Here is a 23,892-nt window from a genome sequence, read left to right on the forward strand (position 1 = left end):
AAAAAGAAGAAAGGGCAATAATACCTGGAGTTATTAAATTGTAATACCCGAGGGTATTAAAATGAAGAAAGGCAGTGTCTGATGGCTGTGTGTCAGGGTAGTCATGCCCTATTGCATAATTAGGAGTGTATTGTTTCTGTTCTCTGCTTTTACAGTCAGATAAACATTGAACAGACATCACATCTGTTTAGTGATTCAGGAGTTGGACTTTCGAGGGGGAAAGTTATCTAATTATAATGTCACTAAACGTGTGCTAATTTCACAACACTCATTTTTCGGTCTCCTATGGAGAGTGAGATTAGGAAACATCCAGAAAGGGCAAGTCAGGTCTGTAGAATGAAGTCAGCAATCATTGGTTAATTTAAACAAAACAGCCACCCAGCCCAACCCATACACAATCATCCTGTTGCCTTCTGCAGACACTTTCTCTGTTGGAGCTGATATCCGAGGACATTTATCCTCTCTTTCCCAGGCTTAAAGCACAGGTGGATTTAAAGCTCTCTTTCGTATGGTTTGTCACGAAGTAACAGTAACTGATAGATGGTGTCTCCACTCTGGATATAGAGCGAGCTAATGAGATTTGACGATGGCCACTGGTTAAAGACCCAGGACTGATGAGTGCGCTAGTGACTCTAGTGACCCCAGCCTACTGATTTTTATTGACAGCCTGTTGACATAACTAAGAGTTTGTGATTTAAGCTTTTTTAAGCCCTTAAATAAAAATAAGGTCTCTCTAATAGTACTTCTTTGTAATTTGTCTTAATTAAACATACCACCTTTTTTGGAAGCACTCTGTTTTTTAGTTATTTGCAAAATGGCTTTGTCTAAAGAGAAGTGTGTGTGCGGGGGTGTGTGTGTGTGTGTGTGTGTGTATTTTTTACCATCCCGCCTCCTGCTATGGCAAAACTCAGCAACATATGAAACCCGAGAGCTGTAATTGATTTTTCCATTTCTATGTTCTTGGGAGATGGAAGTAAAAGGGTTACATCAGAATCTTTCTAGAAACATTCTGCTCTAAATCAAACTCTGCTGGTGAGTAATCGTTGTTGCCTTGGTGAGCTTTATTGCCATTTGCTGATGCAGCTTGCTGTAGCCAAACTACCACAAGGGACGTATAATGGGGGCCCTGTATTCAAGCCCTTCTTGGAAGAAATCTATAAAAGAGCAGAGATGTGAACCTAGCAATAAATCCTAGAGGCATTTGTGCTGGAGCCATGAAATGATACCAATAACTCCTTAGTAACACATTAAAGGGACAATAAAGGGAACTCGCCAGGGAATTTTATGTATTAAGGCTATTTTTAATTGAAACTCATCAAAGAGACAACAGAGCATGAGACAGCAGCTGTTTCCCCATTGCTTTTCATTCATTTTAGATTTTATTGTGAACTCTACTTTTATCTTGCCACTTAACAGCTCATTATTTAAAACAGCCTCAAAGATTGGTCAACGCTACTCAAGAGCCCCTAAGTGGGTTCATCAACCTATAAGCTCCACACTTGTTCTCACCCTTTCAGAGCTGCTTTCTGTGATCTCATCTAGACGTCCTGAATAAGTCAGTTAAGTAATCGGCCAGTCAGTTTAGGTTGAGTTGGTGCCTACTATGTGTCTAGTAGTATGCTAAGTGTCACAGAGAATATGAGGAAAGAGAGATCACTGCTCCTCAAGGGGCTCAGAGCTTATTTAGAGCTGCTCAGAATAAAACAAGGGGGCCAGGAGAATAATGCAAAGTAGAGTTAAATGCTAAACCGTTTAAGGAGTGGGGATCTCAGGGTGGTGGGAATAATGAGGGAGGGTTTCTTGGAAGAGGAGGACCCGAGATGGGCTCTGAACAGGAGGCAGAGAGTAAGGGCAAGTGGGAGGTGTTGTAGGTGCAGACAGGGCTGTCTGAAGCATGAGCTTTATGTTAGAGACTGGTGGGAAAACTTGGATGAATTGGGGGTGGGATGTAGGGTAAAGAAGATGATATAGGAGGACTTCACTTGGAGAAGACCAAACTGGAGCCAGAGAGGTAAAACTGTGGTGCCTCCAAGGCGGGAGAAGATAAGGGAAGGGGAAGGGGAAGGGGGTATAGTGGGGGAAGGAAAAGCCGAAGAGACATTGTAAAGGGCTTGAGGTCTCTTTCCCCCATTTTAGAAATTCCTTAGCTAACTTCCTTCTACTCAATGTTTCTCAGAATGTGTTCTGTGAACCACCTACATTGAACTTGTTAAAAAGGCAGATTTTTGGCAGATTCCTTGGACCTACTAAATTAGAATCATTGGAAATACAGATCTTTAATAATTCCTATACATTTTACCCAGGAGGAAATGGAAGCTCAGGGAGGCTAAGTAATTTGCCCAATTATCACAAAGCTCAGAAAGTAGTGGAGCTGCGGCTTGCATCCAGCCTCCAAAGTTCATCCTGTTTCTATCCCAGTTGCCTCTCTGTTTACTCTATCTCTATGTCGTATGGAGAAACTAGGCTGGCCACATTTGTGTTGTGGCTTTCATGTGTTTATGTTTTTAAAAAAGTTTTTTCTTGTGTGCTGTGTGTTTGCGGGACAAACATTCTGACAATAAAGGGAATAAAAAAGTTATCCTCAATATTTTACCTCATCAAGTGAACTATTTTCATTTATAATGTTTCTAATGGGCTGGGAGAGATAGCGTAAATGTAGCAAAATGTCCACAATTAATCAATCTGGGTGAAAAGCTCTTGGTTCCATTTTTTTGTCTTTCCTTTTTTTTCTATAGAGTTGAAATTTTTCAAGATGAAAAGTTGCTAAAGAAAGAGAAAGGGAAGCGGTTTGCTCCAGTATTCCTCTTTCCACCTTCCCACTGACTGGGAAGCAGCGGTTAGCAGAGCCACAGCCTTGGATTAGAGATAAGAGGGACGTGTTGAGGAAGGTGGAGTCTCCCCCACAGCCCTGGACCAGGTACGTCTGTGCTAGTGTTCAACACAGAAATAAACACCTATCTTATTTAACAACAACAAAATGACAACACAACCACTTTTAGTTATCAGTGTGGTTTCTGGACTGCTTGGGTCCAATCCCAGTTCCTCCGCTTGCTAATTAGGTGAGTTATTGAAACCTGTGTCCCAGTTCACATGTTTTAAATGGGTGTAATATCACTTTTCCATAGGGTTGTTTTGAACATTGGTCACAACATGTGACACATGTAGAATAGTGCCTGGCATACAGTAAGCATTCAATACATGTAATTACTATTACATGCATTTAATACGTGTATCACATGTAATTAAATATAACTATAAAACACCAACGAAGTTGACAATGAACTGCAAACCTGGCTCTGAGGGACACTGGGCAAGTTTTTGTGGAAGTCAGAGGAAGAAAGTGAGTTTCATATTGGTTTGGGATTTGAGGTAGTTCTGCAATAAAAGGAATGTTGGTGTCAAACTAGGTATAAATCTGTATTTTATGTGATAAACAACCTATAAAAAGGCCATAGGAAAAGCAAGTCTATTCATTTACTTTCAGGCTCCAGTGCCAACAAAAGCCAAGAAGAACCTCTGGGGCAATCAGTCTGTGAGTGCCTGGGATATATTGCTGTTACAATGGGGTCAGTGAGGGCCAGTTGAGAGAGTGCTAGGCTGACAGACAAGGACCTGGGCTTCCAGCTCTGCCACCTACCAACTGTGTGATTTCTCTGGTTTTAGTTTCCCCATCTGCAGGAGGGGATTTGATTTTAAAGATCTGGATTCTTAAGTAAGCATTGCCTGGAGGAGTTTCTTTGAATTTAAGCAGAGATCATTCAATAATGCTTCACCTTTCATTTCCAATATAGCAGGCAGATATTTATTGTTATGCCAGTCCTTTGATGCCTACTGACTCAACCCATGCCCTCAGCTTTACAGCCTGATGCACTTATCTGGGTGGAGACGTTTGCTTTCCTGCATGGATCCTTGTTCATTTGTTCATTCATTCATTCATTCATTCATTTAATATATATGTATGTGCCAGACTCTAAGCTAGGCTCTGGCTACACAATGATAAACAAAACAGCCATAGTCTCTGTGTCCTGACATGTAGAGTCTCATGGATGAGGCAGCCAATAAACAAGGAAGCCAACAAAAGAAAATATACTTATAGAATTGTGTTAGGCACTATAAAGGAACACAACGAGCATCACTTGGTAGGCTGGCTGGGAGATTTCTGAGGATATGAATTTAGGTAATCGTCTAAATTTTAGGGGAAAGAAAGCTCTCTTTTTATTACTCTCAGATATAATCACTTTAGTAGTATTAGGCATTATATCTACATCCATCTCTGCATCTATGTCTCTGCTGCTCAGCCTGTGTCTGTATCCGCATCTGTTTCCATTTTCATTTCCATATCTATATCTATCTCCAAGGAAGCATATAGCTTGTATTATTTTACAACTTGCTTTTTTATTTGTGAAACAAATCCCAGGCATCATATCATTTCATCTGTAAATATTTCAGCATATACACATGTTTTTCCTAGGGGGGGTTCGTACTGTACTGAGGTGGTAAGGGAAATAACAATGACAGCTATCAATCATTGCATTTGGGCCACTGAGAATAATTGGACAAACAGTTCTTACTCTAATAGCTTTCCAATAATAGCAGCAACAATCATTAACATTTATTTAACATTTACAACTTTATCCCAATTTTCTCATTTTATTCTGTTAGGAAGCATTTTTTACTCATTTTACAGACAAGGAAATGGAGGATCAGAGAAGTGACACAGACATCCTCAAGTTGACAAAAGAGGAGAGACACTGCTTACACACTGTCAGTCTAGGTCTGAATTCTCTGCATCTTGATGTCTTCTGATCACCAGGATATGCCCAGTGCTCCTAAACTCTAGTTAACAAGATGCATTGGGATTTTAATTGGATATTAATTAATAATTTGGACTGGAAGTGTTTCCTCAGCATGACAGAGCAGATAAGACCAAAGTAAATATTCGATAATGTATTTAGTAAGATCCCACTTTTAAGAACTTACTGGCACATATGCAATGTGAAAGAATTATACCTTCCAAAAAATATAAAGAGGCCCTCAAATTCTAGGAAATACTGGATACCAAGTGAGCTGTTTGATTTCATTTCTGTCTGTGAGTTTTTCAGTTTCTTATAAAGTAACATGTTCTTTCCTAGCATATACATTTGAACACAAATTTCAAGTCTTGAGTCATATTATTAAGCACAAAGAGCTAGATATGTAACCCACGGATAGGGAGGCAACAATGGATGTGCTTCCTCTCCAGCAGAGGAAATCAAGCCCTCCTCCTTGTTATTCCAGTCTATCACAGCAAACTGATTACTAGGATGCATTTTGAATAGCTCATCTAAAATGACTCGAGGCAAGCAGACACTTGAGATTTTATAATCAACCTTTGGGCTTCTATAGATCATTCTTATGCACAGAGGGCACCTTTGACAGATGAATAAACATGCGTGGGTTTTGCTGGGGATTAAACTGGTCATTCTTGTATGCTATTAAAAGATTTTCTATCTGGGTTGCCAGATTTCTGCAGAGACAGAGAAACAAGTATTTTTTAACTTGAAAAGATTCCATGATACTACTAGTAATAATAATAATTAAACTTTCCATCATGCTTTGTAGTTTATCAGGAGCTTCTAATTATCTTATTAACAACACATTGAATTTAGCATTCTTTTCACTTTCAATGTTTTAGATGAGGGAACTTAGACTAAGAGACATTTAGTGACTGGAAACCATGTGCTTCAAGCATGGGTTCCAGTGTTTTCTGTAGCAATTTGTAGCTTTGCACACTCAGCAATCATAATGAACAATAAGATTTCAGTTCCAGGGATGGTGCTAATATCTTTCTTGGATGATGAAGGTTATCTAAAGAGGAGACAATCCAATCTATCACCTTCTTATGCTTCCAGCTCTGCTGAGGGAGTGCATTTTGCTTCCAGCACAGTGCTCAACTCACACAGTTCCCATGGAAACCCAGGGGCTACAGAGGTGTCTAGACCCTGTTTGGCACTCTAACCAGAAGTATTCCCAGAGACTACAAGCACACTGCACACCTTGGCTCAGTTTCAAACTGGAGACAGGCAGAGAAAGAAAGATCTTCCTCCCCTACTTTCCTGGGGAGGTCTTGAGGAGACTTCCTTTTTGTTAGTTGTTTCCAAATTGTCCCTATCTGAGTGGTTCTCAAACGGTGGGTCTTCGCGTGGTCATGAAGGGCCTGCAAGAAGATAAGGGCACCAAGCGTGGCCTGTGGCTGAGATAAATGAAGCATCTCTCATATATGTGTTATGATTTTTCAAGTAAATGAGGTTGCTATTGGGCTTAATTAAAATAAAAACTAATTTAAGAGCAATGCTACATAGCTTTTTGCCATGATGTATTTTTGTAACCAGTGATTATGAAAACTACTGCCACTCTCACATGGGGAATGGCGGAATTGTTTACTGTGAAACTCTGCTCTTACATGGAAGGCTGGGAACCCCTGCTTACTTCCAGAGGAGTAGGGCTGCGATATGCAGCTGATGATGTTCTCTTCTTTATGTTGCTTACAGCTATGATGGCTCCCATTATTGATGGGACACAGAGTCTCATCCTTTGAGGTTAGAGCCACAAGGATCCTCAGAGATCAGCCAGTCAGAGTCCTCATTCTAAAGATGAAGAACCTAAAGCCAGGAGAGGTGGAGTGACTTGCCAGAGGTCATATACTTAGTGGAGGCAGGCTGGACCCAGGTCTGAAGCCCTCTGACTCTTTGAGTCCAGAGTACCCACTTGGCTGCCACTATCTGTAGTAGCCCTTAATTATAATGGCCTCATTATCTGAATCTTCATAGCAATAGGTGGTAGACCTTTGCATTCCCCTTTTATAGATGGAGAGGCTGAGGCACTAGGCAATCGGGAACTTGCCCAGAGTCATCCATCTAGTGTATATGAATTGGGCTGTACCCCCGGGGCACCTCAAAGCCCATGTGCTTGACTACTGCACCATGTATATATGGGGTCATATGACATTATTTTGTAATCTGCTTTTTTCACTTAAAAATATATCATTAAATTTTTCACTAATGTTTTCTACCCCATGATTTCAATTTTATTATATACATTATACTCTGGTATGAGCAGCTTCACTGTCAAATTTCACTAATGGAAACAGTGCTAAATTTTGCAGAAAATTATTTGTTATTTCCTTAGGCTAAATTCCCAGAAATTAAATTGCTGGACTAAATTTAGGCATACACATTTAAAAATATTTTGCTATGTGTATTAGTCTGCTTGGACCATCATAACAAAATACCACAGACTGTGGTTTCAACAATAGAAATTAATTTTCTCACTGTTCTGGAGGCAGCAAGGTTCCAGCAGTGTTTGGTGTCTGGTAAGAGCTCTCTTCCTGACTTGCAGGCTACCACTATGTCCTCCCATGGCCCTTCTCCTGTGTGTGCATCAGAGACAGAGAGGTCTCTGGCCTCTCTTTCTCTTCTTATAAGAACACCAGTCCCATCGGATTAGGGACTCACCCTTATGACCTCGTGTAACCTTAATTACCTACTTAAAGTCCCTATCTCCAAATATAGTCACTTTGATGGCTAGGACTTCAAAACATGAATCTGGAGGAGGGAGGAACAATTCAGCTCTAAGGACAGTATTCCAAACTGTCCTTTAGTTGGGATGTACAGTTGATGTGTCTACCATTGGTGCATGAAGAGCTTTCCCCTGAACCCTTGTCAACACAGTATTGTTTAAAAATATTTGTCAATTTGATGGCTAAAAAATCATCTTTCATAGTTCTAATTGCAATAATTTTTCATACATATACATTTTGGATGCATTTCCTATTTATTCCGTTTATCCATTTTTCTATTTGTTATTTATCATTTGAGACTTACTTGGGCGTATATACTTTTTGTCATATGCTACTAAGTTTTTTTGCAGGTCATTTTTACTTTATAATTTTGTTTATGAGTATCACTTTTTAAATTTTATTGTGATTTATTAGATAATATTATACTTTAAAATATGATTTTTAATTACCAGCGTGTATCTTTGCTTCTTTATTTTATTTTATTTTTATTTAATTTTTGAGATGGAGTTTCGCTCTTGTTGCCCAGGCTAGTGTGCAATGGCGTGATCTTGGCTCATCACAACCTCCGCCTCCCAGGTTCAAGCGATTCTCCTGTGTCAGCCTCCTGAGTAGCTGGGATTACAGGCATGTGCCACCATGCCCGGCTAACTTTTTGTATTTTTCTTTTAGTAGAGACGGGGTTTCTCCATGTTGGTCAGGCTGGTCTCAAACTCCCGACCTCAGGTGATTCACCAGCCTCGGCCTCCCAAAGTGCTGGGATTACAGGTGTGAGTCACCGCGCCCGGCCTTGCTTCTTTATTTTATACAGGAAATACGAATTTATTATAGCAAGCCTAAGAGGCATAGACAAGCAAGACAAAGAAAAAAAATCACTTAGATGTAACCCCTGTAGACATTTTTGGGTATAGCCCTTCAGACTTAACCATGCAAATATATACATGTGAATATCTATGTTATACATAGCCTTTTAAAAGTTTTGTAAAAATGGGATCATACTTGTACCAAACCTGGTTTATGCAACAGCCCAAATTTGTTTGGTCCTGCTTCTCCTTGCTTGTCTGATGGAGCTGCCCTAGGTAGCCCTGGTGACCACCCCTGCCCCTGCCATTGGCACCACCTCCAACAAGACACACCGTGAGTGTCTCTGGATGGGACCCACAGAGGCCATAGCATTCCCAGTGGCTGCTTGGAGAGGCCAGGCAACACAACCCAGAGAAGGAGGGAGAGAGAGGGCTATTGCCCTGTGGGGGGACTTTGACAGTGAGAAACAAAAGGTGGAAGGGACCAGCAGAAAAAGGATTCATCTTGCCTTCATCCAGTGGACTGTTCTGACAAGCAGTGGTATGGGCACCTCTTTAGAGATGTTTTGTTTGTGCAACATTGTGATACTTAATAATGCATCATGATGAATTTGCTCTCCCTCCTTCCCTGCCTCACTTTTCTGCTTCCTTCATTCATGTTTCCTTAGGATTGCACCTCCAAAAAAGCACTGGAGCAAAAATGTTTGCCTCATACTGTATATCCTGGAGAATTTTGGCTAAGACTCTTTTTGTATTTTTATCACACTGTGGCAAATTGATTTGTTTAATTTTGAGCAATTAGCTTTAACTATCTTGAGTGTTGTGTTGAGAAAGATTCTGAAGCTCTGCTCTAAGCTGAAAAGAAAGTCATGGTTGAAAAGTAATATCTATGATGTGTGTTTGGAATGGGCTTGGCAGAGTGGTAGAATGTGTAAGCTGAATTGACTTCCTGAAAGATCATCCGAGTTTATACAGCAGTATACTGAACCCTACATACATACAGTACTATGTTTTTCTCCTATACGCATATATGTATAATAAATTCTAATTTATAAATTAGGCACAGTAAGAGATTAACAACAATAACTGATAATAAAATAGAACAATTGTAACAATGTACTGTGATAAAAGTTCTATGAATGTGGCAAATCCCAGCCAGGCACCATGCCTCTCTGCCTTCTTCTCTGCTTTTGCTGTTTCCTGTCACTTCTCCTTTGAATTCCAGTGTCCTCTCTGGATAATGTATTTGAAATGTGACTGTTTATACACTATTTTGGTTCTTCTAAGTGGAAGGGGTGGGCATAAAATGCTTCTGGTCAGTCATCTTGAAGCCCACTTCCCAGGTACAGGGAAGTTTTAGGGCAATGAAACTGTGCCATATGATACTGTAATAATGGTGGATACGTGTCAAACTCCCTTTCTCTCTCTCTCAAAATATCTTATCGTCTGTACTAACCTATTTTCAGATTGCAGTTGATCACTGGTAACTAAAACTGTAGATAATGGGGGACTACTGGGTATGATTGTCATTTCTTGTGTTGCAGATTTTCTTCTAAAATAATTTTTCTTTCTCTTGGTGTACACCCTTTAGAAATTCTTTACTGGGAATCTCAGGTTTTGTTCTTCTGAAATATTTTTATTCATTCTTGAATGGCAGGTTTTTGGAGTATAAAATTTTAATTCATGATTATTTATTTTCACTGAGCACATTTAAGAAATTATTTTAAGTGGCCTCCACTGTTGATTTTGAAGTCAACTGTCAGTCTATTTGTCTCTTCTTTGTAGGTAATTTGTATAGTTTCCAGCTGCTCTTAAGATAGACTCTGTATTCTAAGTATTCTTCTATCTTACTATGATGTGTGTAGGTGTGTCTTTAAATTTATTTATTCTGTGTGGAATTCATTGTGCTTCGTGATTAAAAAATGCATGGAATATTCTGGAATATTATTTATACAATCTCTTCAAGTGTTGTCATTCCTTTATTCTTTCTTTCTTTCTTTTTTTTTTTTAGATGAGGTCTTGCTCTTTCGCCCAGGCTATGGTAAAGTGGCATGATTGCAGCTCACTGTAACCTCCACCTCCTGGGTTCAAGCGATTCTCCTGCCTTAGCCCCTGGAGTAGCTGGGATTACAGGCATGTGCCACCATGCCCAGCTAATTTTTGTATTTTTAGTAGAGACGAGGTTTTCCCATGTTGGCCAGTTTGGTCTTGAACTCCTTACCTCAGGTGATCCACCTGCCTTGGCCTCCCAAAGTGCTAGGATTAACAGGCATGAGCCACTGCTCCAGGCCTCCTTTATTCTTTTTGTAATCTCTGCTGTTTCTGAAACTCTGAGTAGACGTATGTTGGTCCTTCTCATTCTTTTCTCTGTACCTCTTAACTTCATTGCTATATATGAAGTGTGTGTATAAGTATATATGTGTGTGTAGTTTTTGTCTCTTTATGCTGCATTGTGTATAACTTTTTTCTGATTCATTAATTCTTTCTATTTCTAATCTGCTGTTTAATTCATCCATTAAGCTTTTTTTCCCATGATGTTCCTTTAAATATAGTTAATAGACTTTATTTTTTAGAGCAGTTTTAGGTCCACAGCAAAACTGAATGTAAAGTACATAGAGTTCCCACATAAACTCTTGCTACACACATTCCAGCCTCCCCACCATGCACATCCAACACCAGTGTGGTCCAGTTGTTACAATCAATGAACCAAAACTGATTCTTCATTATAAACCAAAATCCATAGTTTAAGATTAACTTTTTATGTACATTATATAGGTTTGACAAATGTTTAATGACACATATCCACTGTTATAGCATTATATGGAATAGTTTCATTGGCCTAAATATTCTCTGTGCCTGAGGGGTGGGCTTCAAGATGACTGACTAGAAGCATTTCATGCCCACCCCTTCCACTTAAAAGAACCAAAATAGTGTATAAACAGTTCCACTTCAAATATATTATCCAAGAGAAGACACTGGAATTCAACAGAGAAGTGACAGGAAACACCAGAAGTAGAGAAGGAAAAGGTGGAGAGGCAGCACCCCTGGCCAGGATTTGCTGAGAGCCGTGAGTAAGTTCTTCATGTGAGGAAAGAGTGAGTGAAAGCCTTCTAGTGCCCCACATCCTCACTATGAATCATGCAATGCTGGCCACAAAATTACCTCTCAACCCTCCTAACCCCTGAAACCAACATGGGGGAGTTGCCAGGAGACCATGGGATGAAACGACACCAGGGAGGGAGCTCGTGCTGGGTCCCATACCTCTTCAAAGACATAAGAAGCTATAGCAAGGCCCCACTGTCAAACCCATGCTTTGACAGACTGTAGACTGTCCTGGAGCACAGTGGCACTGGGACTGAGGTGTTATGGAAACCCAGGCTGTGGTTGCTGGGACTAGGGAGTGAGCTGGGAGCGCTCCTGCAGTTGGGACCAAGAAATGAATGAGGTGTGGGGTGCAGCTGCTAATGCTGGGAAGTGAGCACTGCTGAGATGAAGACCAGAAGGCAAGTGGTGCTTGAGTTGCCACTGGGATTTGGTCACCAGCTGGGTGGGGGTGTCCTGCAGCCTGGTTGGGGACATTACTAGGTCCAGGCTACTGCTACCAGGGCTGGAGGACAAGCCCCACCAGGACTGGGACATGAGAGGGCTATGCATTTTCTACTTGCTGGCGCAGGCTTGGACGCTGAGTATGGCTGCACCCTCTCCAGTGGCAGAGTCTCAGCACTGCTGCTACCACCCCTCAGCCAAGCACTCTGCCAGGAGTCCAAGGGATGCCCCACCCTTGCCTACCATGGCTGCTGCCAACTTTTACCCTTGCAGGGCCTGAATATAAGCCCACCCAACCTGACTTCCCTCCTACACCCCTGCAGCAGAGCACATGGCATGGGGTCCTGGAATTGCCCAACCTAACCCACCACATAGGGCATCAGGGCACTCCTCCTGGGGGCCTGAGGTTGGGCCTAAACTCTCAACCACTGCCATCTTAGTTGGCACCTACCCGCAAGTGCCACCTGTAGGCCTGGAGACTGGCCCACCCAGCTCATTTCAGCCACTGCCAATATCAACACACACTGCTTGGAACCCAGAGAATTGTCCTGCCAATGCTACTGTCATTGCCCATCCCACACTAGCTGCCCAGGGGACCAAGAATCCACCCACTCTCCTAGTTCACCACTGCCACTATCAGCATCTAAGTAAGTAAGCCACTTGGAAGCCCAAGAATTATCCACTTAAAACATAGAATGGCTGAATAAATTTTAAAAGCCGTGTTTCCAACTGCATGCTGCTTACAAGAAACTCATCTTACCAGTAAATACATAAAGACTGAAAGTTAAGGGATGGAAAAATATATACCATGCAATAAAAACCAAAAGTAAGCAGGAGTAGCTATATGTATATCAGATAAAACACACTTTAAATCAACAGCAGTAAAAAAAGAAAGGCAAAGAAAGTCATTACATAATAATAAAGGCATCAATCCACCAAGAGGATTTCACAATTCTAAATATATATGTGCTCAACACTAGAGCACCCAGATTCATAAAGCAAATATTACTAGATCTAAAGAGAGAGACAGACTGTAATACAATAATAGTGGGGGACTTCACCACCCCACTCTCAGCATTAGGCAGATCATCTAGACAGAAAATCTAGATTAAAAAACATTGGATTTGAACTGTACTTTAGACCAAATGAACCTAACATTTACAGAACATTCTATCCAACAACTGCAGAATATACATTCTTTTAATCAACACATAGAACATTCTCCAGGCTAGACTATATGTAAAGATGCAAAATAAATCTAAAAAAATTTTTAAAACTTGAAGTCATATCATGTATCCTTTTAGACCACGATGGAGTAAAAATAGAAATCAATACCAGGAGGAACTTTGGAAACTATATAATTACATGGAAATTAAACAACATGTCCCTAATGACCATTGGATCAATGCAGCAATCAAGATGGAAATTAAAGCATTTCTTGAAACAAATGAAAATGGAAATACAATTTACCAGAACCTGTGGGATATAAAAAAAGCAATGCTAAGAGGGAAGTTTATAGCAACAAATGCCTACATTAAAAGAGTGGAAAGATTACAAATGAACGATCTAACAATGTACCTCAAGGAAGTAGGAAAATAAGAACAAATCAAACCCCAAATTAGCAGAAGAAAAGGGATAATAAAGATCAGAGCAGAGCTAAATGAAATAGACTAACAAAACACTACAAAGCATCAATGACATGAAAAGTTGGTTATTTGAAAAGATAAACACAGTGGCTCATGTCTGTAATCCCAGCACTTTGGGAGGCTGAGGTGGGCGGATCACGACGTCAGGAGATTGAGACCAACCTGGCTAATATGGTGAACCCTGTCTCAACTAAAAATACAAAAAATTAGCTGGGCGTGGTGGCGGGTGCCTGTAGTGCCAGCTACTTGGGAGGCTGAGGCAGGAGAATGGTATGAACCCAGGAGGCAGAGCTTGCAGTGAGCCGAGATGGTGCCACTGCCCTCTAGCCTGAGTGACAGAGCGAGACTCTGTCTCAAAAAAAAAAAAAAAAAGATAAACAAAACTGATAAACTTCCAGCTAAACTGACCAAGAAAAGAAAAAAGAACCAAATAAACAAAATGAAAAATGAAAAAGAAGACATTATAACTGATACAACAGAAATACCAAAGTTATCAGAGACTATTATGAACAACAATATGCTGACAAACTGGAAAATCTGGAATAAGTGGATAAATTTCTGGAAACATGAAACTTCCCAAGATGGAATGAGGAAGAAATAGATGACCTGAACAGACTGATAGTAAGTACGAGATTCAATTAGTAATAAAAAGTTTCCCAAAAAAGAAAAGCCCAGGACCAGATGGATTCACAGCCAAAGTCTACCAAACACACAAAGAAGAAATAATACTAATCTTCCTGAAACTATTCCAAAAAATAAAAGGGGGGAATTTTCCCTAACTCATTCTACAAGGCAAACATCACCCTAATATCAAAACCAGACAAGGGTACAACCAAAAACAAACAAAACAAAACAACAAGCTTATTTCCCTGATGAACATAGACACAAAAATTCTCAATAAAAATACTAGTAAACCAAATCCAATAGCACAATAAAAGGATAATAAATCACAAACAAGTAGGATTTATATCAGAATGCAAGGATGTTTAATGCCTACAAATAAAAAAACATGCATATCACATCAAAAGAATGAAGGACAAAAACCCTATGGTTATCTCAACAGATGCAGAAAAAACATTTGATAAAATTCAACATCCTTTCTTCATAAAAACTCTCACCAAACGATGCAGAGAAGGAACATACCTCAAAATAATAAAGGCATGTATGACAGACCCACAGCTAACAACATATTGAACGGGAAAAACTTAAAAGCCTTTTTTTCTAAGGACTGGAACAAGACTGGGATGTGCACTTTCACCACTCCTAGCCAGAACAACCAGGCAAGAGAAATAAATAAAAGGCACCCAACTTGGAAAAGAGGCAGTCCAATTGTCCCTCTTTGCTGATGATATGATCTTATATCTAGAAAGACCCAAAGACTCCATCAATAAACTCTTAGATTTGATAAATAAATTCAGTAAAGTTGCAGGATACAAAATCGATGCACAAAAATTGGTAGCATTTCTGTATACCAATAATGATATAGTTTGGAAAGAAAATCAAGACACCAATCTCATTTATAGCAGCTACTAACAAATACCTAGGAATAAATTTAACCAAGGAGATGAAAAATCTCTGCAAGGAAAACTACAAAACATTGATTAAAGAAATAGAAGATGACACAAACAAATAGAAAACATTCCATGATGATGGATTGGAAGAATTAATATTGTTAAAATGACTATATTGCTTATAGCAATACACATATTCAGTGCAATCCCTATAAAAAGATCAACACCATTTTTCACATAATTAGAAAAAACAATCCAAAAATCCATATGGAAGCCAAAAGGAACTCCAATAACAAAAGCAATCCTGAGGAAAAAGAACAAAGCTGGAGGCATCACATTATCTGATTTCAAAATATATTGCAAGTCTATACTAACCAAAACAGCATGGTATTGAGATAAAAATAGACACATAGGTTCATAGAACAGAATAGAGAACCCAGGAATAAACCCATATATTTACAGCCAACTGACCTTTGACAAAGCCAACAAGAGGTTAAATTGGTGAAAGGATACCCTCTTCAACAAATAGTGCTGGGAAAACTGGATAGCCATGTAGAGAAGACTGAAACCAGATCCCTGTCTCTCACTGTATCGAAAAATCCACTCAAAGTGGATTAAAGACTTAAATGTAAGACCTCAAACTATAAAAATGATAGAACAAAACATAGGGAAAACTCTCCTGGACATTGGTTTAGACAAGAATTTATAACTAAGACCTCAAAAACACAGTCAACAAAAACAAAAATAGACAAATGGCAAAGGAAACAATCAACAGAGTGAACAGACAGCCTGTTGAATGGGATAAAATATTGTAAACTATTCATCTGACTGGGTGCTAATATCCAGAATATGCAAGGAACTCAAACAACTCAACAGGGAAAAAAATCCCATTAAGAAGTGGGCAAAGGACATGAATAGACATTTCTCAAAAGGAGATGTTCAAATGGCCAACAGTTCTATGAAAAAATGCTCAACATCTCTAATTAAAGAAATGCAGCCTAGGTGTGGTTGTTCACACCTGTAATCCCAGCACTTTGGGAGGCCGAGACAGGCAGATCACTTGAGGTCAGGAGTTCAAGACCAGCCTGGCCAAAATGGTGAAACCCTGTCTCTACTAAAATACAAAAATTAGCCAGGCATGGTGGCAGGTACCTGTAATCCCAGCTACTTGGGAGGCAGAGGCAGGAGAATTGCTCGAACCCAGGAGGCGGAGGCTGCAGTGAGCCGAGATCATGCCACTGCACTCCAGTCCAGGCGACAGAGTGAGAGTCCCTCTCAAAATAAAATAAAAAAGAGAAATGCAAATCAAAACCACAATGAGATATCACCTTCTACCAGTCAGAATGGCTATTACTAAAAAGACAAAAAATAGGCCAGGCATGGTGACTCATGCCTGTAATCCCAGCACTTTGAGAGGGGGAGGCGGGTGGATCACGAGGTCAGGAGATAAAGACCATCCTGGCCAACATGGTGAAACCATGTCTCTACTAAAAAAAATATAAAAAATTAGCCAGGCGTGATGATGGGCACCTGTAGTCCCAGCTACTCGGGAGGCTGAAGCAGGAGAATGGCGTGAACCCGGGAGGCAGAGCTTGCAGTGAGCCAAGATTGCCCCACTGCACTCCAGCCTGGGTGACAGAGCGAGACTCTGTCTCAAAAAAAAAAAAAAAAAAGACAAAAAATAACAGATGTTGGTGAGGATGCAGAGATGAGGGAACTCTTCTACACCGTTGGTGGGAATGTAAGCTAGTACAGCCACTATAGAAAACAATATGAAGATAAAAAAAAAAACCTAAAAATAGAATAGCCATTCAATCTAGCAATCCTACTATTGGATGGCTACCCAAAGGAAAAGAAATCAATATATCAAAGGAAGACCTACCTGCACTCACGTGTTTATTGCAGCACTAATCACAATAGCAAAGATGTGTGATCAACCTAAATGTTTATCAATGAATCAATAGATAAAGAAAATGTGGCATATACTGAATGGGCAAAAGCTGGAAGCATCCCCTTTGAAAACTGGCACAAGACAAGGATGCTCTCTCTCACCACTCCTATTCAATATAGTACTGGAAGTTCTGGCGAGGGCAATCAGGCAAGAGAAAGAAATAAAGCATATTCCAATAGGAAGAGAGGAAGTCGAATTGTCTCTGTTTGCAAACGACATGATTCTGTATTTAGAAAACTCCATCATCTCAGTCCAAAAACTCCTTAAGCTGATAAGCAACTTCAGCAAAGTCTCAGGATACAAAATCAATGTGCAAAAATCACAAGCATTCCTATACATCAACAATAGACAAGCAGAGAGCCAAATCATGAATAAACTCCCATTCACAATTGCTACAAAGAGAATAATATACCTAGAAATACAGCTAACAAGGGATGTGAAGGACCACTTCAAAGAGAATTACAAACCACTGCTCAAGGAAATAAGAGAAGACACAAACAAATGGAAAAAAAATTCCACCTTCATGGATAGGAAGAATCAATATCATGAAAATGCCCATACTGCCCAAAGTAATTTATAAATTCAATGCTATTCCCATCAAACTACCATTGATATTCTTCACAGAATTAAAAAAACTACTTTAAATTTCATATGGAACCAAAAAAGAGCCCATGTAGCCAAGACAAACCTAAGAAAAAGAACAAAGCTGGAGGGATTATGCTACCTGACTTCAAACTATACTACAAGGCTACAGTAACCAAAAAAGCATGGTACTGGTACCAAAACACACATAAGACCAATGGAACAGAACAGAGACCTCAGAAATAACACCACAGATTTACAACCATCTGATCTTTGACAAACCTGAGAAAAACGATCAATGAGGAAAGGATTCCCTATTAATAAATGGTGCTTGGAAAACTGGCTAGCCATATGCAGAAAACCGAAACTGGACCCCTTTCTCACATCTTATACAAAAAATAACTCAAGATGGATTAAAGACTTAGATGTAAAACACAAAACCACAAAAACCCTAGAAGAAAACCGGGTAATACCATTCAGGACATAAGCATGGGCAAAGACTTCATAACGAAAATGCCAAAAACAATTGCAACAAAAGCCAAAATTGACAAATGATATCTAATTAAACTCAAGAGCTTCTGCACAGCAAAAGAAACTATTATCAGAGTGAACAGGCAACCTACAGAATGGGAGAAAATTTTTGCAATCTACCCATCTGACAAAGGTCTACTATCCAGAATCTACAAGGAACTTAAACATGTTTACAAGAAAAAAGCAACACTATCAAAAAGTGGGCAAAGGATATGAACAGACACTTCTCAAAAGAAGACATTTATGCAGCCAACAGATATATGAAAAAAAGCTAAACATCACTGATCATTAGAGAAATGCAAATCAAAACCACAATGAGATACCATCTCATACCAGTCAGAATGGTGATTAATACAAAGTCAAGAAACAATAGATGCTGGAGAGGCTGTGGGAAAATGGGAACACTTTTACACTGTTGATTGGAATGTAAATTGGTTCAACCTTTGTGGAAGACAATGTGGCAATTCCTCAAGGATCTAGAACCAGAAATACCATTTGACCCAGCAATCCCATTACTAGGTACATACCCAAAGAAATATAAATCATTCTACTATAAAGACACATGCACACATATGTTTAATGCAGCACTATTTACAATAGCAAAAACATGGAAGCAACCCATATGCCCATCGATGATGGACTGGGTAAAGAAAATGTGGTACATATATACCATGGAATACTATGCAGCCATAAAAAGGAATGAGATCATGTCCTTTGCAGGGACATGAATGAAGCTGGAAGCCATCATCCTCAGCAAACCAACATGGGAACAGAAAACCAAACACCACATGTTCTCACTCATATGTGGGAGTTGAACAATGAGAAAACATGGACACAGGAAGGAGAACAGCCCACTGGGGCCAGTTGCGGGGTTGGGTGGGGGAAGGAAGAGCATTAGGCCAAATAGCTAATGCATGCAGGGCTTAAAACCTAAATGATGGGTTGATAGGTGCGGCAAACCACCATGGCACATGTATACCTATGTAACAAACCTGCACGTTCTGCACTTGTATCCCAGAACTTAAAGTGAAAAAAAAAAAAAGTAGTATAAATACACAATAGAATACTTTCCAGCCACAAAAAAGAATGAAATCCTGTAATTTTTGCAGCAACATGGATGGAACTTGAGGTTATTATGTTAAGTGAAATAAGCCAGGCACAAAAAGATAAATCTCACACGTTCCTGGTTACATGTGGGAGCTAAAAAATGTGATCACATGCAGGTAGAGAGTGGAAAGATAGATATCAGACTAGGAAGGGTGGGTGCTGGGGAGAGGGAAGGGTGAAGAGAACTGGGTTGTAGGGTATAAACATATAGTAAAATAAAAGGAATAAATTCAATGCTTGGTAGTAGAGTAGGATGACTATACTTAACAAAAGTTGTCACTTGTCATCCTGGCTGTACCAGCTGAAACTTACTAACTTGCCTGCACCTCAGTTTTTTCATTTATGAGGAACTGCATCACCCCCATGAGATCTTGGAGCCCTCTTCTAGCCTGGGCATTTGCTGAAGAGCACAGATTCTTTCATGAAACTGGCACCTGCAGCTGTCAGTTTTTGATTTATGGTTTAGAACACAATTTGCCCTAAGTACTTTTAAACACAGATTTTATTTTAGCTTGAGTGTTTTACAGGACTCTTGTATAGCTACTCTACTCAAGTAGAGTCTTGTCTCACCTTGGAGATATCACTGAGACTGATATCTTGGAGAAAGCCTATGTAGAACCCTGGGGTTTGAATCCTCAGAGTCGATAGTGACATTAGAAGGGAAGGCTTGGTTTGGGGACTGCTGTTTTAATCCTCTCCCTTTCTTCCTTTCACTCTCTCTCCTTCCCCTGATTTCTGCTTGCCTACTTTCTCCCTCATTCCCTTCTTTCCACAAATAAATATTTATTGACCATTTACAATATGGTGTGGAATGCAGTGGTGAACAAAACAAATATGGTCCTAGTCTTTAAAAAGCTGACAATCTAGTGAGGGAGACAGATACTAAACAAATATAACACGTGCAGATCTGTGTCATAACATATTGGCACAAGAAATGACACATCATTTTTTAAAAAAATCAAATTAAGTTTAGCTTGCACAGATAATTATTTAGTCTAAGGGATACAAATATGTTTCTGGGTAGCCTGTTTCCCTTCCCTGGGGTTTGCAAAATCCAGGAGTTTATGAACTCCAAGGAATTAAGAAATACAGGAAAATTGAGAAAAGGCCTCTGGTCTTTAGGCCATCAACTGGCTGTGCAATGATCTCAGTCCAAGCCTCCAGTGTCCACTGGGAGGTGGGAGACTCTGCTGCTCCAGGCACCCACTCTCTTGGAACCACATGCTATATTGATTTATGGTAATTCACTTGGAAATATTTCAGTTCGAGGAGTGTGATGTAAGTACAAACAAGTTAATCTGAACAAACACCTTGAAGTTGGTTAAGTAATAAAAGAGATGTTAGAAATAATTTTTGGGTAGGTGATATTAGTGGTATTTAAGATATCTCTTGGTTAGGAGTGATGTAGCAAGAGCTGTAGCCCTGGTAGGAATAAAATATTAAAAGCTCAAGCTTGATAATTTGAGCTGGTAGTCCTTCCTTCTCCAGTTCACAGAGGATCCTGTTGACAGTTTCTAACATTAGAAGAATCCTAACAGTCACCAAAAGGTCCCTGACCGTCACAGTCTGATCAAGTTAGCCTAGATCTCTTTCTCATATGCTTGGCCAATAGTGTTTTATATATTTATTTAAATTGACAGGTAAAAATTGTAAATGTCTGTGGTGAACAACATGATGCTTTGATATATATAAACATTGTGGAATGCCTAAGTCAAGCAATTTAACTTATGCATTGCCTTGCATACTTTCACTTTTTGGGCTGAGAATACTTAAAATCTACTCTGTTAGCAATTTTCAAATATTCAATGTACTGTTATTAACTGTAGTCACCACGATGTACAATACATCGCTTGAACTTATTCCTCCCATCAATAATGTCTTGATTGAGATCCACAAGGCCAGAGTGCATCATGCCCATGACATAATGCCATGTAGGCTCCCCAGTGGAGATGGTGCCATCTGGGAAAGGCTGTGTGGGATGAGGCATCTGTCCCCGACCCTCCTGGGACTGACCACACCTCTATTCTTTGTCACCTGCTCCTTCAGTTGCTCCCTTTTCAGATGATCTAGTTCTACATGTTTTGAGATGTAGAATTTAACACATGGTGGACTAAATCTAAAGTCTCTGTGTTCTGCCCTGGGGAAAAGGAAACCTCTCACCACCTTGTGAGGGGAGGGCTTAACACCAATCAGACTTTCTTCTTGGGCCCACTGCTGAGAAAAGACAGCCTGGGGTAATTTCTCAGTCAAGTTATTCTGCTACACAAATAATTACACAAATAACAATTTTAGTTTTAACTTTAATTTCTCTGAATTGTCCATCCAAGTTGAGTTAGCTATTTTTGAAGGTCTGATAGAATCTACTTGTTAGGACTTTTCCTGAAAGACATGAGAGAAATGGCAAATGAAACCCTAGACATGAGAATTTTTTTTTGTTTCGGCATACATACACTGAAGGATTCAGGGTAAGCGTATTTCAAAGAAATCACCAATGTCCTTGAGGTAGTAATGATGATTCTAAGGAGAATAATGTAAAAAGTTGAATGTTACATGCATTTACATTGTTCTCTAAGCAATTGGTCTAGTTCGGCCCTGGTGGGATATTTTGCTTTCTGAAACCATGCTCACCCACACATACATATTGCAAAGCGTAACAAAATCCTTTCAAAGAAGACAAAGCATGATCTTCTGGGTTTTGCACTCCAATGAGTCTATAGTACATAGTACACAGAGATACTTTCTTTTTCTTTTGGCTATACAAACAGAAGGAATCTAGCACTTTGATGAAAATACCAGACTTCTGCTCTGCCTAGAGTGTACACATTTTCCCTGTGGATTTTTCCTCAGTTGAGATGATGAAAACATTGAACCAGAAAAAAACAAAACAAAACATCAATTTATGCTTCCATTTGATGTCCTGCAAAATGGAGACAGGCATGAGTGCAGCACTCAAACAACAAATTGAACCACATGTATAATAAACAGGACTGAGCTTTCCTATTGCTATGAAAACATTATACATTCTCTGATTTGCAACATTTACATATCTCGTTATGAGCTAGATGCTTAAAATGCTATAGAGGATTTCATTTCACCTCTTTTGTGCAATACATGGTTTCCAAGTATCTCATAAATCTTTATTTACTGAGTCTAGTGTCTTTTTAAATTTGCGTTTGCAAACTATGATTGCATTATGTTCCTGGAACCCTGGGATATGAATTTACTATTGCATTTATAGGCAGCTTGGTTAGAGACTCTTATTAAGAAATGTTGGGGGAGGAATAATCACTGATAAAGACATATTTGAAATTCATCTGTACACATTCTTTTGTAGCAACAACAGAACTTAAATCTGCAAAAAAGAATACATTTGCTCATCTTTCATTTCAAGAAAACTTCCTTTAAATGTCTTGAATTTATACACTTTGGAATCTTATATACACTGTTAATTTGAATGCCCTTCCTTAAAGGCTGAGCTTTTAAAGAAAATAAATAAAGGGTAGAGCACTAATTGTCATTTTATCCTTGAGGGAGATTGCATTAATTTTTAATTTGCAGCATATTTGCATTTTACAGTGGCAACCAGGTCTGTGCATAATCTAGAGATCAAATTGTTCCTGATTCTCAATCTCTGATGAGCTATGCCACGCTTAGAAGGTGGACAAGCGGTGCATCTTGATGTGGAAAACAGGTTTTTCTTTACATTTTCTCAATCCTAGGAAGAATGGACATCACAAGGAACTGCCAAGGTAGAGAACATCATCTCTGCCCTCTAGAAGCTCACAGAGTAAAGGGATGATTTCCTAAGGATGGGGCTTTCACTGCTGGTGGTTCTGCAAAGATTGTATTCATACATAGACATCTTTTAAAATGTCAATAATGATACATTTTTTGTAATGTGTATTTGAAAACACTGATATCGAAACCAATATTATTTCTCAGGACAAGGCTAAAGAAGGTGGCAATGCTGGATGAGTTAATACAAAGAAAAGTATATTAGTTTAGTAATAATATGGCAGATACTAAGATAAGGCAAGTTTTCTCCACCAGCTGCTCTAACTGCCTGAATATCTGCAAGAGTCCTCCAGTCTGTTCCTTACCAAATCTTTCCTTCCTTCCTTCCTTCCTTCGTTCCTTCCTTCCTCCCTCCCTCCCTTCCTCCCTCCCTCCCTTCTTTCCCTCCCTCCCTCCCTCCCTCCTTTTGAGACAGGGTCTCACTCTATCACCCAGGCTGGAGTGCAGTGGCAGGATCACTCACCACAGCCTTGACCTCCCAGGCTCAGGTGATCCTCCCACCTCAGCCTCCTGAGTAGCTGGGACTACAGGTGCACGCCACCATGCCTGGCTACTTTTGGTATTTTTTGTAGAGATGGGGTTTTTGCCTTGTTGCCCAGGCTGGTCTCAAACTCCTGGGCTCAAGTGATCTTCCCACCTCCACCTTCCAAAGTGTTTGGATTACAGGCATGAGCTGCTGCACCCAGCTTTCCCATCTTATTTCTGCTGGCACCCTACTTTCCCTTCCCAAGCCTCTAGCACCCTTACCCACTCTTTCTAGTCTTGGATAACACGATGGTCACGAGACAGCCCACCCTGCCTCAGCTTGCCCTCCGTGGGCTGCACCCACTGTCTAACTAGTCCCGATGACATGAGCCGGCTACCT

General features: G+C 39.8%; 1 long non-coding RNA gene across 7 annotated transcripts in view; it reads left to right on the top strand.

Moving 5' to 3' along the window:
• Positions 1–23,892, top strand: part of LOC104006409 (uncharacterized) — a 240,545-nt gene that overhangs the window by 123,148 nt on the left and 93,505 nt on the right. For all 7 annotated transcript variants that reach the window (XR_002943902.3, XR_008547959.2, XR_010157218.1 and 4 more), the window contains one exon: positions 2,736–2,917. This is a non-coding gene — a long non-coding RNA (uncharacterized LOC104006409). The remainder of the gene's footprint in view (positions 1–2,735; positions 2,918–23,892) is intronic.

This window comes from Pan troglodytes, chromosome 4, assembly GCF_028858775.2.
Source record: "Pan troglodytes isolate AG18354 chromosome 4, NHGRI_mPanTro3-v2.0_pri, whole genome shotgun sequence".
NCBI classification, from domain to species: Eukaryota; Metazoa; Chordata; class Mammalia; order Primates; family Hominidae; genus Pan; species Pan troglodytes.